This window comes from Armigeres subalbatus, chromosome 1 (assembly GCF_024139115.2).
Source record: "Armigeres subalbatus isolate Guangzhou_Male chromosome 1, GZ_Asu_2, whole genome shotgun sequence".
NCBI classification, from domain to species: Eukaryota; Metazoa; Arthropoda; class Insecta; order Diptera; family Culicidae; genus Armigeres; species Armigeres subalbatus.
Window position 1 is genome coordinate 21007753 of NC_085139.1, and position 16513 is coordinate 21024265.

General features: G+C 38.7%; 1 protein-coding gene across 4 annotated transcripts in view; it reads left to right on the top strand.

Annotated features, from left to right (window-relative positions):
* The window catches only part of LOC134222556 (AN1-type zinc finger protein 6), a 123076-nt gene that overhangs the window by 65991 nt on the left and 40572 nt on the right, over window positions 1-16513 (top strand). For 2 of the 4 annotated variants that reach the window (XM_062701732.1, XM_062701724.1), the window contains exon 1: window positions 1703-2157. The exons of the other annotated variants lie outside the window; for them this stretch is intronic. The gene's annotated coding sequence lies outside the window, so the exon portion shown is untranslated. Of the gene's footprint in view, window positions 1-1702; window positions 2158-16513 lie in introns of those variants that run through there. 4 annotated transcript variants of the gene reach the window in all.

Here is a 16513-nt window from a genome sequence, read left to right on the forward strand (position 1 = left end):
TTCATATTTTCAACATTAGATACTATTTTACATGTCGTTTAATTTTCAATATTTTTTCCTGCATCCCAAGTAATAATTATGATTTATAATGCTTTTGGAGATAGCGATTTACTCTTCAAGTATGCTATAAAACCATGATAGAACTATCAGTAATACTAGGGATGAGTTGATATTATTTTGCCACTTTTTAACTAACGATAGTTTTATATCACATTAAAACTAAATAGAATACAAACTCCTCGTTTTGACTTGCATTTCTAAACATTTGTTTTATAACAGAGCAAAGATTGGAAAGATTTTGTTTTATATAAATCAAGGCTGATGAACACTCACACGCGATGTAAGTTTGAATTATGAATTAATAAAAACTCGCCAGCAAATGAAAATCGTATATTAGTTTCAAGCATTTTTCGTTAGTGTTATGTTTTGAACTAATTTTTCTTCCTATCGCAGAGCCATAACACGAAACAATATTTAACGGTTCTGTTGACTAGACTGGTCCAGGAAACAAAAAGTTGTCGAATTCCACGGGGCACCCCCCAGGATTGTGTCTTTGGGTGAGAAAATCAACCTCTCAAAATTTCAACTCAATCGCTTGTTGCATAAGTTGGCGCATTTGATTTGAAGTTTGTATGGGGATTTCAGCCAAAATATATAGGAAATTACACCTCCGTCACTTATTCGATCTGGAAATTGGTTCTGATTGCTCGATTTAGCTAAGAATTGGAAAAAACGGCAGTTGGTATGCTACAGAACAATTTCACAGAACGTTGTATGATGATTAAATAAACTTTTATTTAGTTTTCGGCTGATACGATTCGATCAATAAATCCAAAAATACACAATTCAACTCCCAATAAATTATCCGAAAGTTAAGTAAAAATTAACTTAATCATCGAACAGTGTTGACATTTAGTTGGTATTAATATGGTTTATATTCGAACGATAATTTTGTGTTTATTATAGTTTGATGAGAAGTTATAGTCGGTGATAACTTACCTACTGTTCACATCTGGAAAAATCTCAATTGAAAATTGCAACCATTCCTATCGTCGGAGAAATTTACTTTTCTAATGCTTTGTTAAAAATCTGTACCAATCTGTACTTTTTGGTAAAAATCTGTAATCTGTACCGTACAGAATCTGTACCAAAATTTGTTAAAAAATCTGTACCTTTCCAGATAAATCTGTACTTGTGGCAACACTGGGTCGGAGAGAAGACGATGATTGCTCGATTATTCAGAGCCTTTGGAAGAGGAAGTGAAGGAAAAATAAAAGATAATAACAAACATTAAAGCCGATGTACGAACGACGGTCGATTCGTGACGAGAGTTATTATTATGCAGACGGGTTCGTTCAGTAGTTGGAACAAAGAAAAATGTCGCAGTTGTCATGGTCTGACGTATTTATGACTGTCAAACTACAGTCATGATATTTTTCAATGCATCAGGTGACATTTTCATTGGAAGTAATTACATTTTATTGACTAAGCATTTTAATCGATAGCTACTGAAAATATGATAATGGAATTCTGATTGACAGTATTTTTTGTGTGAATCTAGTAACGATGCGATGGTAGAAAAAGATAAAGAGAGAACGTACAATTGAGAGAGATTGCGCGGATGCGAGAGAACGTATTATGGGTAGTCAGAAAAGAGATAGAAGGCAATCGTGAAACCTGTCAGCGGCCAGTGCAAGTTCAGTTCGAATTCAACTCTACGACGGTAAGCATCTTCTGGAGTAGCAGCAGCAGCAGCAGTAGCAGTGGATCCCTCCCAGTAGGCAGAAAATAAGATTATACTCAGGAACGTGGACACGCGTGCGTGTATTGGTGAATAGACAGTGAAACGGTGTGTGTGTTTGTGCACAGTGTTCGTCGCAGTGGCTAACGTGCCAAGATTTTTCTTTTGTGTGCTTTCTGGCAAGGAAAAGTAGTTCATGAAAAAGAGATATACACGTATCTATACGAGAGTGGAGCCAGAAGAAGTGGATATAGTATAGAAGGCCTTTGGTGGAAGTGAAATCGATGCAAGAAGCATAGCAGTCTACTCGGATTGCTCTTAATTGAGGAAGCGCTCGAGTTCGCAGTGAATAACTACGACGACGACGAATACAGCCAGTAAGCTAGGAAGCAGTAATCGATAGGAAAGAAGCAAAAGTAAGTGAATCCGCCCATGTTTCGTGTTGTGTTATACGTCGGGGTAGAAATAGTTCCCATTAAAGCCAATGAAGTGGCAAGCTTAAGTTCACAAGATTATGGGAAGAAGCGTTCACAAGATTATCATGTGAGTTTTTCCACCCGAACAAGCAGAGTTAACGAACCACGTCAGTTGGCGCTGAACTGCTGATTAGACGGTGAAGATATTGTGATTAATGCGTAGCAAGTGTATGACAAATGACGAATAGTCAGCTGCCACTGTTCGAATCCGTAATCTGTAGTCACGGGCGAACGGCAAATCGGCTGTGATCTACGTAGTTCACTGCCTTTGTTCATTTATATACCTGGTTGGGTGTATGCGTTCGTTCGATAGATAACAACTAAGACGACCTCATTCTACGAAGTGTCGCCTAACTTGTTAGCAGAGTGTCGCGTACGAAACTGTTTTCGATTGATGATATTTCGCTTGCAAAACGTCAACGGCACCTTGTGACTATCGTATGACCGTATGTGTTTTGCTGCTTTTTATTTGTTGTGCAATTTGTTTCCCCTTTATCACTCACAGTTAAGCTTTTTTGTCGTCATTTATTTGGAGTGAACGTTCGCGAACTGCCTTGACGAGTTTGGCGAACGGCGGGTCTACAGCTATAACAAAGAGCAAATATAGCAACAGCAGCACTCCCGCTGCTATAGTGATGACTTGTGTCATGCTCTGGGTTGCTGCAAGTGTTGCGCGGGGAAAACACATCGATTCATCGAAAACGCGATGCGAGAAAAAAGTATACACAAGAGAGGTAGAGAAAATGTAAAAAAATAAATAAATATACGTAGTAGGCCGTGAATATCGCCGTCGCCACCGTTGAAGACGGCATCTGTACGTAAAGAAGAAATCAAATCGAAAAGAGCTAGTAGAAAATAAAAAAAAACCACAAACCTTCAACAACAAAGTGGAATTTTGAAAGCGAAGAACACAAGATCAAAGAAGAGTGAAGAAAATTATGTGTACGAGGATTACGGACTGTTTATGTGGATTTGTTGGAGATACGGACAAAGCAACCAAGTGGAAGCTAATGGTTGAACGAACGAATGAACGAGGAGAAGACATGGAAAACATGGTACAGCTAACAGAAAGAAAAAGAACAACCAAATGGGATTTAGTGGGAGTGAAGCACCTCGGGGGCTCTATCTAGCGTGAACACAGGAAACGAACATAATAAGCCAACGTTGTTACCACATGCCACACGATATAGGATTTATAAGCGAGAATATGTTACTTTGCAGAAACGATTGCTATAAAATGCGCGTATGTGTGTATGTGATGTGAAAAAGTCATGGTGCGAGTGGAACAAGCGGATAAGCCACTGACTCATTGTGAGCGAGCGACTCTGTAATCATTTAACGAGCGGGATCATAGTTGAATTGGTTGCAGTCTTTTGTTATCGGGCTTTGTTATCTTATCAGGCCACAATACTGGCTGATAACCACCAGGGGTTAGGGTTAACCACACAAACATCCCAGACCAGAAAAACCTTTCACTTGATCGAATGCGATTTCTTTGTCAGCCTTTGCAATATCCCGTCTTGAAGTTAATGACAAGTCAATAAAATAATATTTTCACTTTCAAATAAGTAGAATTTTAGATTATTTGACGTTCGATTTTCACTAAAAAAATGTTCCAATTCTCGAAACACAATGAAACAAGTTACTTCTACTCAGTTGCCTGAAACAGTTTTTTTTAATCTTCCGAATAATGGAGTTCGACTTTTATTTTGGATATCATTTCATGCAATCAACACATCGAATTTATTAAAATGGTAATTATGGCCATATGGCAAAAATTGATTTTCGTTTGTAATTTTCTTCTACTCGGGATGGCGCTGCGTTAAGTGGAACGACGGGCAGATAAGATAGTGTTGAACAATAACTATGAATAGGAATCGTTATCGTACACAGATGAGCTGCCTTATGTTATTATAACACGATTTTGTAGTAGTCTGGTCTCGGTGACAGTTATGCAGTTTGATTCACATGGTTTAACAAATGTGCAAGATAGCTTATAGTTGATGAAAATAGGAGCCAGAAGGTATAAGTGGCAAACAAAATTATTCGATAAAACGTTTAGTAAAGCTTTGTTTATAATGACAATAATTACTAATGTCAAACACAATGTATCAACAAGCATCACAGCTACTGTAGTTTTAGGTATTCTCAAACCAAATTTGTTAGTTACTCTTTGTTTTCTCAGTTACATAGTCACAAACATTGTAATTGGCATCTAAATAATGCAAAACGGGGAAAAAGTTTAGTATCATGACAGTGTAACTGCGTAGATCGATTTCGATTCGTCAATGTTCTCCTATCTCGATCAATGCAGTGAAATACGGCAGATTGCCGAAGATCTTTTGTTGATTTGGTGTGTTAATGCTTGATTGCATTTTGTTCCAGAAGCAACAATCATGGTTACAATTTGTGATCCAATGACTCAACATTAACGAAAGGGAAAATCGACGAAGGCAGATCGATCAATGCAGTTACACTCTTTCTTGTGTAAGAGTTGTTTGCAAAATGCAAACGATTACTAGACAAAAATAAATAATAGTTGATTGTCGTTATAATCAGCAAACAGTATAATCAGTAAGCTCTTTTGCTCCTCTATTGGCGCTACATCTATTACAGGGATATTGTTGCTTTGTGTTCATTAAGGACTTCCGACGTTGTTAACTACGATGTTTTCAGAAAATACAATTTTTGTATTCGTGTATCACGAAGCTAACACGGTCATACTCTTATATTTAGTGATGTCGAGAAAATTTCAGACCCGATAATTTCTTTGTCTGGATAGGGAATCGAACCCAATTAAGTCTTGCCTTGCAGCCACGATTCTTACCGCTCGTCTAAGGAAGCCCATTACTAATCAAAGAATATTGGGATCAAACAAAGATTAGATTCCTAAAGAAGTGGGCCACACAAAAATGATTACTAAAATTCTATTTTAGTCAGATTTTCCCAATACTTTTAAGGTACACCCTGAACATTATCCTTAGGTTTTTTGCTCAGCTGACCCGTAGAACTTTGTCTCGCCAGTCCTACACCGACCGTGAGACCGCAGGAAAGGTGGCCGTAAGTGGCCCTTCAGAAGGCACTCGTTCGGATGATTTTTTTTCCGTTTGAAGTACCACTGGATTCGTCAGTTCGAGGGCACGGGTTTTGGCCATCCTATTTTGATTATTGTTCCGGTGCTTTCCGGGCATTGAAGACGGGGCACGTCGCTTTGTTTGTTTTTGACAAACTAGAAGGAAATATTCGCCGTATCGCGAATAGATAGATTCGGCTGATGCCGGGTTGTCTTAATCGTCTTGAAAGACTTCAGCACCCGGAATATCATGTGAAGTGTTTTCAGATCCAGCTGTGGAATTTCGGCGGGCAGTGTAATTCCAGTATTGTACGTACAGCCCCAAATTTCTAAACGTATATACAAAAAAATGGTACGGGAATCACAGTAGAATCAGATGTCTGTCCAAGGTATTAGGCTCAATTACTATTACTGTTTTATCATGTGATTAGTACAAAATCAGGTAAAACAATTTCCAACTCAAACGCTACACAAAGGATTTTTTGTTGTAAATCTGGGTTCAATACTGCTTCGGATTTACTAAATCAGCATAAACGATTCCAAAATTGTAGGAACCGTTGAAAGTTCATCCGAAAACCAACTCTCAAGGTGTTTTTGTTGAACATCACTCAATGAGTTCGCTGAGGATGTACAAAAGCCTTGATCTTTCACGATAAAATTCGGAGATTAATTGTACATGAACTGTGTGCCATTTTTGTTTTCGTATTTCTTCGCAGTCGATTTTTGCCAACTGCTTCAAATATTGTACAAACACTGTTTATTTTTAACATTACTTGCATCAGTAAGTACACGAGTCGGAAAGGCGCAATCCTTCCAACCTACGACACCAGCTCGCAACAAAACGGAATGCCGATTGACGTCCGAAGTTGCCATCCGCTAATGGGCCCTAGTGTCCGAAACAAAAATCTAGATTTTTAATAGAGATGGCGCCTTCACATCTTCCTGTTTTTCTTCGCTCGGGTGGCTTGGACTACCACCATTCAGCAGATGAGGCCGTGGTGATGCGCAATAGAGTGGTCCACATTTGTAAGATAAATATTTGTTTCTTGGGAACCCGCTTTTTTTGGGTTGAGATTTAGACTAGACTCATTGCGTTTTAACAGGAAAAATAGAGGAGAGCGTCATGTAATTTGCGGAGATTTCATAGTTAATTTAGTTCAAGATCTTCGATGGACCATTGTGATTTTTATTTTTTTTTTTTTTTTTTTTTTTTTTTTTTTTTGAACTAATTTTATTTGCTAATTATCTAATACATGCATTCATCTCTTAGACTAGGTGTTCCGTGTTTTCTTAACACTATCATCCTTATTTGCTATGTTACGCTTTTAGTTATTATTAATACATTTCAATTGCCTCTAGCAGTTAGAATTTTCCTCTGGTTGAATTGAACCATGTAGGAATTACAATGTTTTCTACTTAAACTAAACTTAACCTATTTTATACTAAGGGTACAAGGAGTTAATCGTTTGCAATAGAAGATTCCACGATTTTTGCCTAAAATTGGAAATTATTTTGTTGGACATTTGTTGCAATGTCTCAATACTAGAAATTCTATGAAGTTCATTGGTACTATACCACGGAGGCAACTTCAGAATCATTTTCAAAATTTTATTTTGAATCCTCTCAAGTACCTTCTTTCTGGTATTGCAGCAACTAGTCCATATTGGCACAGCATACAACATGGCAGGTCTAAAAATTTGTTTGTAAATCAAAAGTTTGTTCTTAAGACAAAGTTTTGATTTTCTGTTTATAAGTGGATATAGGCACTTAATATATTTGTTACATTTGGCTTGAAGGCCTTCAATGTGATTTTTAAAAGTTAATTTTGATCTAGCAGAAGTCCTAAATATTTAGCTTCGCTAGACCAATTAATTGGAACCCCATTCATAGTGACAATATGTCTGCTAGAAGGTTTCAAATAAGAAGCTCTCGGCTTATGTGGGAAAATTATAAGCTGAGTTTGGAAGCATTCGGGGAAATTTTCCATTTTTGCAAGTAAGTGGAGAAAATATCCAAACTTTTTTGCAATCTACTACAAATGACACGAAGGCTTCGCCCTTTGGCTGAAAGGCCCGTGTCATCTGCAAACAAAGATTTTTGACACCCTGGTGGTAAATCAGGTAGGTCAGAAGTAAAAATGTTATACAATATGGGCCCCAGTATGCTGCCATGGGGACACCAGCCCTTACAGGTAATCTATCAGATTTAGTATTCTGATAGTTTACCTGCAGTGAGCGATCTGATAAATAATTTTGGATCAGTTTAATGATGTACAGAGGAAAATTAAAATTCATCAATTTTACAATCAAACCTTCATGCCAAACACTGTCAAATGCTTTCTCTATATCAAGAAGAGCAACTCCAGTCGAATATCCTTCAGATTTGTTGAGCCGAATTAAGTTCGTAACTCTTAATAACTGATGAGTGGTTGAATGCCCATGGCGAAAACCAAATTGCTCATCAGCAAAAATAGAATTGTCATTAATATGAACCATCATTCTATTTAAAATAATCTTTTCAAACAGTTTGCTTATTGAAGAAAGCAAACTGATTAAGGATAACTAGAAGCCTCAGCTGGATTTTGTCCGGCTTCAAAATTGGAACAACTTTGGCGTTTTTCCATTTATCTGGAAAGTATGCCAATTGAAAACATTTGTTAAATAAATTAACCAAAAAGGATAAAGAGCTCTCAGGAAGTTTTTTGATAAGTATGTAGAAAATACCATCATCACCCGGGGCTTTCATATTTTTAAATTTTCTAGTAATAGATCTCACTTCATCCAAATTGGTTCCCAACGAAGGGTCAAAAACATTCTCTTGATTGAGAATGTCTTCGAAGCTCCGTATAACCTGATCCTCAATTGGACTAGTGAGACCTAGACTAAAATTATGGGCACTCTCGAACTGCTGAGCAAGTTTTTGAGCCTTTTCGCCATTTGTTAATAAAATTGTATTTCCCTCTTTAAGCGCTGGAATTGGCTTTTGAGGTTTTTTAAGAATTTTTGTTAATTTCCAAAAGGGTTTCGAACTGGGATCCAACTTCGAGACATTATTCTCAAAGTTGGTATTTCTCAGAATAGCGAAACGTTTTTCAATTTCATTTTGCAAATCTCGCCAAATAACTTTCAACGCGGGATCGCGAGTTCTTTGGTATTGCCTTCTTCTCACATTTTTAAGACGGATCAGTAGCTGAAGATCGTCGTCAATAATAATGGAGTTGAATTTAACTTCACATTTCGAATTGCAATGCCTCTGGCTTCGACAATTAAATTTGTCAAAGATACGAGAGCATTATCAATATCACTTTTGGTATCGAGAGGAATATCAACATCAAAATTCCTATCGATATACGTTTTGAGAGAATCCCAATCAGCTCTATGATAATTAAAAGTAGAGCTGATTGGATTATAAATGGCTTCTTGTGAGATTTCAAATGTCACAGGAAGGTGATCAGAGTCAAACTCAGCATGAGTTACCAATTGGCCACACAGCTGACTTGAATCCGTTAAAACTAAATCAATTGTAGAAGGATTTCGACTGGAAGAAAAACAAGTTGGTCCATTGGGATATTGAATAGTATAATATCCCGCAGAACAATCTTCAAATAAAATTTTACCATTGGAATTGCTTTGAGCATTATTCCATGAACGGTGTTTGGCATTGAAGTCACCAATTACGAAGAATTTTGATTTGTTGCGAGTCAGAATTTGAAGATCAGCTTTCAACAAATTCTTTTGCTGCCCATTGCATTGAAAAGGCAAGTAGGCTGCAATGAAGGAAAATTGTCCAAAATTTGTTTCAACAGAAACTCCCAAGGTTTCAAAAACTTTGGTTTCAAACGAAGAAAATAATTTATGTTTGATACGTCTATTAATGACAATGGCGACCCCACCACAGGCGCTGTCAAGACGATCATTTCTGTAGATAAAATAGTTTGGATCTCTTTTAATGGAGAGTCCTGGTTTTAAATACGTTTCAATTATAATGGCAATATGCACATTATGAACTGAAAGGAAGTTGAATAATTCATCTTCCTTACCCTTTAGAGAGCGGGCATTCCAATTTAGAACTTTCACACAATTATTTGGATCCATTGAAACGGAGTCCGATAACAATTTTTGTGTGTACTTTATACCAACCTGAACAGCTTCAGGAATGGTATTTGCTTTGAACATTGCATCAATCATGTGATGCAATTGTCCAGTTAAAAATCAAATCGGAAGCAGTCATGCTACCTGAATCGGCAACATGACCGTTATTTTCCGTTGGGACATGGGTATAAACCTCATTTTGAGAAGAGAAATTTTGTCTACCAGCAGCGATGTTTGCATACGTAGGTACATTGGAAAAATTGGAATTTACTGAAGTGCTTGCTACCCGTTGACGAGCGGCAAAATTTGTTTGTGAATTGTGATGGGTATGAATTGCTCGACCGGTAACCGGTTTCGAAATTTGAGCGTTTGAAAAATTTCTACCCGTCGAATCTGGGATCCGATTGGAATTTCCCGTCATCAATTTTGCACGGAATTCAAAACTTTTTGCGTGAAGGGCATTCCCAGAAATTGGATTTATGATTGCCCCCACAGTTTGCGCACTTAAATTTATTGGAATCTTCTCTCACAGGACATGCGTCCTTGGCGTGAGAGGTTCCACCACAAATCATGCATTTAGCATCCATGTGACAATGTTTGGTTCCATGACCCCACTTTTGGCACTTACGGCACTGGGTAGGGTTTTGAAATTTCCCCAGGCCTGCGGAAATGTTCCCATGTAACACGGACATGAGACATAATACAGGCCTTTTCCAACTTTTCATATTATTTAGTTCACTTTTGTTAAAATGAACTAAATAAAATACATGAGAAATGCCCATCTGGGAAGTACCAGAATGGGATTTCTTTTTCATCTTAATTACTTGGACTGGTGAAAATCCAAGTAATTGAGAAATTTCAATTTTAATCTCATCCAGTGATTTGTCATCACTGGGGAGACCTTTCAAGACGACTTTGAACAATCGCTCAGTTTTGTCGTCGTATGTGAAGAATTTATGGCGCTTCTCAGTTAAATAGTGAAGAAGACGTTTGCGATCGTCAAAGGATCCCGGCAAAACGCGGCAGTCACCCTTCCTAGCAATCTGAAATGAAACCTTGATCCCCTGAAGGTTACTCAAAATCTCATTCCGGAAGCCAGAAAACTCGGCAACAGATACCACAATTGGCGGAATCCTTTGCTTTTCGCATGAATCGAATCACCTGGGCTAGAGGTAGATTCGATTTGCTCAATTTCATCATTAATCAAATCGAACTGATTGCTCAGTTCGATTGGAGAAGAATTATTTCCGATATTAGAGTTAGAAGGAATATCTGAATTCTCCAGCTTCCTTCTATTTTTTCCGCGCTTGGGCAGGACGGTCTTGAAACCTTGTTTCTTTGAAGGAAGTGGAGAATTCAGAGATTCCTCTTGTTTTTGTTAATACTCATTGCTGAGCGTGGAGACGTGACCTTCTAAGAGGTTTTTTCCCAGAACGGTGTCCCTGCAGGATTACCACCGCTTGTCGGAATTTTACTTCCGCAAACGGGTCCAACGTAAAACGAAGGCACGGGTCCTTGCAAAGATCGTAACGGGATCAGTGGGTACAAATAGCGCTAAGAAGCACCGTTGAAATTAAAATAGCTTCGGGTAGTATTAAAAACTTCCTTCCGCAAAGAGAGAAAGAACCGCACAGCACGAAAGCACGATGCGGTCTTTTTGTGATTTTTATGATCTATTCTTTTCAACAGTGTTCATAATCTAAACTGGTAGAGCAGATAATGTAATAAAAGTCACGGCATGGCATAAATTATAATTTATGAACTAGTCCAATGCGCAAATCTTATCAACTTATAAACATTTTGCGCCATTTGACGTTCAATTTACCTTGTCAAGGCGAGCGTTGAATTGTTTTGCGTCTTCTTCGTTTGTTGGTAGCAAATGGCAACGAACAATCGTAAACCGCCACTGGGTCGTACCTACTTCGAACAGAACAAGATGGACGGAAGAGGCGCAGTACGCGACTGAGATTTGTGAATGATGAGTGTTTTAAAATAACTCACAGCTCGGACGCTGCTATTCTATGCTGCTCTGACTGACTTTCGCTGACATTGACGCCGATTTCGAGGAATAGAAGAAAACTAAACCAAAATATGAACGAACGCTGTTTGATGCGGACCAAAATGTTTTCAAACATGACGCGGACGAAACAATGTGAGCGACCGTGCGGAACCGAAATTCGTACAAATTAAAATTTTGTTGTAGTTAAAATATTAAACTTTTTGAGTCACTGAATCGTAGATCAGTTGAACTATTTATTGTTCAGACGGAATAACTTTTCAATTATCTTTATTCAGAAGAAATATTTTAAGCTCTTTTTAGTGGAATGTATTCAACCGTCTAAGACGAGTTTAGTACTCTCAATTTAATTCCATCAATTACATAGTCACTGAAGACGACCACACAGTTGTGGTCGAAATACGTATCTGTAATGATATCGAAATAATTGGTGTAATTAAATGGAGAGTACTAAACTCGTCTTAGACGGCTTTATTGTTTTTTCACGAAATATTCCTTCGTCCGGCATTTACATGCTTATGAAAAATCTATTTCCTGCTTTTTTTCAATGCATATAAAATATTATTCATTTTGCCAGCCACACTATTTTTAAATATACTAACAATATATTTTCATTTTTCTCTTTTTAGGTAAGTTGATATTGCAATTGTGTGGATGTAACAACCATCAAATGCGAGTAAGTTTCATAACTTGTTTATTATTATTTATTAAAAACTCCGTTTGGTCCATGGCTGCACGTCGCACGTCCGCATATCATTCACTTAATCGATCCACTTTGCTCGCTGCACATCTCGCCTTATTTGTCATCGAGAACAATCTGATTATTGTCCGACATTCTGGATACGTGACCGGCCCACCAAGCGTTCTCTCCGACATGCGCTCTGATTCCTCTGCCCGCTCGTGGATCCAAGTGTCAAACATGCGCTGCTAGGGACGGGTTCCGCTTGAATGCCCGGACACTACGGAGTTCCGGACAATGTTACAGTATACCATCTGGCAGAATGTGAACTCTCTAGACGTCTTGTCTCCACTTTCACCAAAAAACCTACAAAAGTGGATGAGCTAACTGTTGCACGACGCATGGAAAACAATTTGGCAGAAGGTTAGCAACGGTCATGCCTTGGAATACAGAGGTTTCATTCGCTTGTTCTAATCAACATTCCATTTAAACAATATTTAAAAAGACTGATTACAATTTTGTTATGCATCTGCAGTAATTCACCAATTTAAGGTTTCATCTTCCAACATTTAAATGGGTATCATCATTTATGTGGACCCAAAAATATATTGAAAAAGATAGATTCAACAGATCGATAAAAAAAATGATATCAATCACGAAGGGTCCAATCAACAGTTAAAATAGTTTTTCTTTTAATGGCCGTACAAGCAGTTTTACATAAGGTATAGAATATGTTTCGTTTTGTTCAGCTAAAGTAACCTAAGTTGAAGCCAAACCAACTGAAGTAGTCAAGAGGTCTAGAAAGTCTTTCATTTGTCCCAATAATAGAAAACACTAAAGTGAATCAGTCAAGGACTGACAACCTGATTATTAAAGTGAAAAGAATATATGGGACAGAATAACTAAACGTTTTTGAATTTTTATTACTTTTAATTTATTTCATTATAAAGAAATCATGAGGAATAGCAATGGGAAATACGACACAATTTCAGAGTATTTTGAAAAAGAATATGATTATGATGCTTCCAGTTGGTTTTGGTGCAGGGAGATGTAGCCAAACTGTTCAACGGCATTGCTGTTTTGAGAACCGCACTCGCTCGAGGGTTTTAGTTTTTGACTGGCTGGAGATAAGGAGGCTTCCGAGCCTCTTGAAAGGAGGCTTCCGAGCCTCTTGAAAGGAGGCTTCCGAGCCTCTTGAAAGGAGGCTTCCGAGCCTCTTGAAAGGAGGCTTCCGAGCCTCTTGAAAGGAGGCTTCCGAGCCTCTTGAAAGGAGGCTTCCGAGCCTCTTGAAAGGAGGCTCCCGAGCTTCATGAAAGGAGGCTTCCGAGCCTCTTGACAGGAGGCATCCGAGGCTCTTGACAGGAGGCATCCGAAGCTCTTGACAGGAGGCTTCCGAGGCTCTTGACAGGAGGCTTCCGAGCCTCTTGACAGGAGGCTTCCGAGCCTCTTGAAAGGAGGCTTCCGAGCTTCTAGAAAGGAGGCTTCCGAGCTTCTAGAAAGGAGGCTTCCGAGCCTCTAGAAAGAAGGCTTCCGAGCCTCTTGAAAAGATTCTTCTAATCAACAGCCATTGAATTTGGTCTTGAAATTCTTCAACACAAAATGAGTTATAACACTGTAAGCGTCAGACCTTACCTTAAAGATTTTCGAGGAAGACTTGTCATTATTTTGAAAGGGAAAAAATAACTTAAAATTAATGAAAATTAAATGAAATGGAAGAAAACTATCAAACTTACAACTTGAACAAAGCAAAGGCAAATCACTCGGAGGACTATATTTATTTAGTACTGATCCGTCTGACTACAATGTCTTAATGCATTTAAAAAAACGAGTGAAGCGAGTGGTCAAACACGATCAAACACGAAATCGTACTACCGTGAATGTCCGGATCATCGACGATAGCGGCTCTTGTAGCCGAATGCTGTTCGATGGAATCGGTCCGGTAGCAATGATCGTTGCTGGAGAGGTAAAACATTTGGCAATTTTAGCAATAAAGCCTAGCTGACGATTTGTGGATAACTGACGAAACAGTGGAATAGCGACAGAATACAACAGATGGAATCCCATCTGGACCTGGAGACAGAGAGCTTTTCAGCTTCATGTCGGCTGCGATGACCATTGCGGTGGTGACCACGAATATTGGTAGGCTAATCAAGTCCAGAACGTCTACCGAGGTGAGTTCAGCTTCGGCATCGGTAGCAGAGCTTTGATTGAATACGGCTTCAAAAAATCTAGCGAAGAGTTTACAACATTCCGCAGATGTTTTCGCTTCAGCGTTGTCATACACAGCATTCTTTGCAATAGATGAGTTTTTCCTTTTACTGTTAACGAACTTCCAAAAGCTTTTGAAATTGGTTTGCATTCTCAATTCAACACAAACAGTTCCAAATTCAAGCTGCGGTAGGTATAGCTAGAACGTTGGAAACGGAGTTTGCTCTCGACAGACTGTTGCGCACGATGCTTTCGATGATTGGCATTTCTTTCCCTTTTCAACTTTCTTAGTAACGAGGTACTCCAAGCAGGTGACTTTGGGCGCCGTTGAGCAGGAACATTTGCTTGCAACCATTGTTGAACGATGAAATAGAATTTATTCACCATTTCATTAACATTCTGACTCGCATTTAAACAGTCCCAATCAACATTTTGAAGATCGCCGCAGAGCAACTCATAATCTACCTTGCCAAAATCCATACCTGGCTTATCGTCTGCACAATGCGAGTAATCAGTCGGCAGTTCACGTCGCGTTGGGAAAGATATTTCCAACGGAGGATGATGCATATCAACAAGCAACAGAGCAACTACAGCAGAGTTGACGGAACAGAACACAAGGTCCACAGATAAGGCAAGAGGACAAGTATTGTATCCCATTCCCAGGATTCAATCTTCCCTTGTGACTTATAGAAAAGCAATGCTTTCCGGGATTGGGATGCATTGCGGGGGTAAGATTGGTTTCGATCTAATTTTTTAAATCCCAGCAGCTCTTAGCGTGGGATTTTTTGAAGACTGGCTAGGGCTACAAAACTTACAGTTCCCAAGATTCATTTCCATCGTCCTTTCCAGCATTGACAGCATTGATACCCAAAAGAACCTCCTAGTGACAATATAAGTTTGTCCCGGCCATCTTACCTGATTACATACCCTATCAAGTTGCCTACCCCAATGGCTAATACCCTAACCAGACAAGCCAGCAAAGCCCCCTCCCCGCTGATGGATTGGCCTCGTCCGACCTCAGTAACCAAGATTTTGCGTTTTGATGAGGCCACTCCGCGAGAAGACTTGGAGTAATCAATCGTCTTAGCCGCTTTCGGTCTGGAAGGCTGAGTCCAGGAACTCATTTATTTGCCTGCACCATCATCTTCCGGTCCGGTTTTCCCGCATATTAGGCTTGAGTCTCTCTTGAGGGAGTGTCGTGTAATCGGGGACCGTCAAACCCTGAACCGGAGATTTAGTCATCTACCCTTGCTTTCGTCAAAAGTTTCGGCACTAGTTCCTCCAACGACGTTCAACCAATATATCTACCAACGTAGACAGAATCAGTACCCACAATCACCATAATCCTGAGTACGTGAAGAACTAGTTAAAACTCACAAAAATAAGGACAAAAAATGGGTGATTTTGAAATACAATACCAGCAGATTTGACCCCAATTTAGTGAAGGCTAGAAATGATAATTGGATAATTGGACTAAGCTCGTTCTATATCAGATTTGGACAAAAAAAAGAATGGAATTAATTGATCAGCTTTCCTATCTTAGATGACGCTCCAGTTCTTTAAATCGTAGGTATACAAATCGAATCTAAAACGAGGTCATATCGATTATTTATTCATCATTGCTAGTCAAACTTAGTTATGATAAATCTTTTGGACCTGTCTTATGAACGTAACCAATCAATGTGTTCAAAAACACTCAAAATTACATCTGTTGAGTTTGTCTTTCAATATAGAGAAGTTTGATACGTCGTAAGATAAGACTTCCAAGGAAGCCAGTTTTGCGGAAAAGTTTATAAATATGTCCTATGTGTCCAAAAATGACCATAATCATGAAATTGAGTGATCCAGGTTCTCAAGAACACTTCCGGACGTTGTCAATATGACCAGGAAGCTTGAAAAATGCATCCGTTGGGATTGTTTTTTAATATGAAGTTTGATGCGTCGCGTGATAGATTTTGGAGCTAATAGAAATTTGTCCGCTTTCCTAAGGGATCAGGTTCCCCGAAATACTGCCGGAAACGGACAATGTGGCCAGAAAGCATACAAATTTTATCTGTTTTTCTTGTCTTTGAAAATTAGGAAGTTTGGAACGTCACAAGATAGGTTTGATGATATGATATGATGATATTGCCCTCCGCTCGCTTTCAAATCGACTTCTATAAAAACATTCTTCATGCCTGCCGTATCCTAACGGAACTATCAATTCTATACTTTCGCCTCTAATGCTA